Consider the following 2172-nt stretch of genomic DNA (forward strand, 5'->3'; position numbering starts at 1 on the left):
TGCTACTACCTCCGTAGAATGAGTTGGAGAGAATTCTGTCCTTCTCAATGTTATGGAACAACTTCTACAGTATAGGTACCGGTTCTATGTAGTTTTGGTAAATCCGGGTGTGAAACCATCTGGTCCAGGACTTTCTTTTGTTGTAAGATTTTTTTATTGGTGCTTCAATTTCATTGTCTGACATTGGTCAGTTCAGGAATTCTATTTCTTCCTGATAAAGTGTAGTGAGGGTGTTTTTAATGGTAACTTTTTTTTTTTTGTAATTCTCTTAAGTTTGAAGTTCCGAGGCTAGTAAGATTTACTGACCAGAACTTTATAACTTCTGTTGCACTGATGCATTCCCTTTTGAGTTTCTTTCCCAGAAATGCTGTAACCTCCTTGAAGCCATGAGATAACTACAAGGCCTCTTACCACCTGTTTGTGTTGAGAAGACAAACTAAGTGCACCCCACCACAGATTGTGCCCAAGGACCCACTAAGCAGCCCACTCCTCACATCCCATCTGTGTACAAGACTGAAAGAGTGACCAATATTACCTGCAGCTCATTGCTACTAAAATTGCCACCACTTTTTGATCATGGGATGTATATAATAGCATGATTTCTTGCTGTACTTGCATGCCCTGCACACTGCCCCAAACATGCAATGATAATCACTCCCTTCATGCATTACTTATTTCAACTCCAGAAAAACCCCTGACCCTGTTAATCAGGGAGGCAGATTTGAAGCAGTATTCACTACTACTACTTCCTACCTCCCGATTGATGCATCCTCCACAATAGATATCATTTCTTCCTTGACAATCCTCATTGTCTCAGAAATTGGATTTCTGTGTGGTGAGTGACAGAGAACCCCTCATGTGGGTTCATTAACAATAGGTTTTACTTGAGAATGTGAAAGAACCAAATTGACGTGTTGAGACATTCATTCTCTCTATAGTGTAGACTTGCTACTGGAATGAAATACGAGGCACTTGGAATTAGGCTTTAGGGACAGCAAAATTAGTTTGAGAACTTCCACAGTAGTCCAGGCAGAGATGATGAAGCACCACCAAAAGGATACTAGGATGAATTCAATAATGCTCCCTCCAGGGCTGGAACTAGGGTGAGGCCAGTGAGGTGCCTAGGATGCAGTATTTAAGGAAGGAGACACTCACTTTCCATGTCTTAAGTGCTTCCTTTAATGTTGTGCCCCAGGCACCTCTATGGGACTCACTGCTCAATACACAGGCAATCAAGGTGTTCCCGCCAGTTAAGCAGAAAAAGAGTTAACTGTTTCTTCACTCACTTGTTTCTTTCTTCAGTTTAGCTGGAGACAGGCCAGGCACCAAGTCCCAGAGGTCACTCCCTTGGGACTTTCCAGGAGCAATAAATGTTCCCAGGCTCATCCTGCCTTGTATGCACTAGGGAGTCTCCCATCTGTGGTTGAAGGAATGGATGGAAGTGTGTAAGCTAGGTTGCACAGGTAGCAGGTAGAACATTACTGGTGAACTTAAACACAAACATGTAGGAGTTACTGTAACCACCTAGATTGCAAGAAATAATTCCTGTGTCTGTGGGCTGGCCAAGTGTACAAGAGGTAAAGTAAGTAACTTTATTTCAGAGTGTACTCTTTGGACTACCATTTTCCAAGATTTCAATTCTCTGAATCTGCATTTCCCTCCTGGTGTCCTTCAGCAATTTATCTCTGCCTTCAGCCTTCATGTGCACCTTCCCTGGAATAATGTCCATTTCTTTAACTTGCTCTCTGAGCCTTCCCCAGTGACATTTGCAGCTGTGATTATTTAATAATAGTGTTCTACCCACAAAGGCATGCATGAAAACCAGCATTCAGGAACTCCTCAATGATGAAAAACCCAATAGAGTGGCTGAAGCTCAAGTGCAGCTGTATAAGGCCTAAAGTCATAGTATGAGCCACACTCAGGCCTGTGAGTTGAGTTTCAAGAGGACTGTAGCCAGGGGTGTATAACAACTGATGAATGTTTAATAACTAACTTTGGGGGATTGACTTGTAGAGTTACTGATTCCCAAGATGTGGATATTCCCACTATGGCTGATTTCAGGCTACTAATATGATATTGACCTGCTTGAAAAATTCCTGAAAACTTAACACTTGTCTCTCATGATCCAGTGGGAGCAGCCTCTGGCAGATGACTGTTGTAGCTCTTGCTAGG

This window comes from Propithecus coquereli, unplaced genomic scaffold, assembly GCF_000956105.1.
Source record: "Propithecus coquereli isolate 6110/MARCELLA unplaced genomic scaffold, Pcoq_1.0 Scaffold594, whole genome shotgun sequence".
NCBI lineage: Eukaryota > Metazoa > Chordata > Mammalia > Primates > Indriidae > Propithecus > Propithecus coquereli.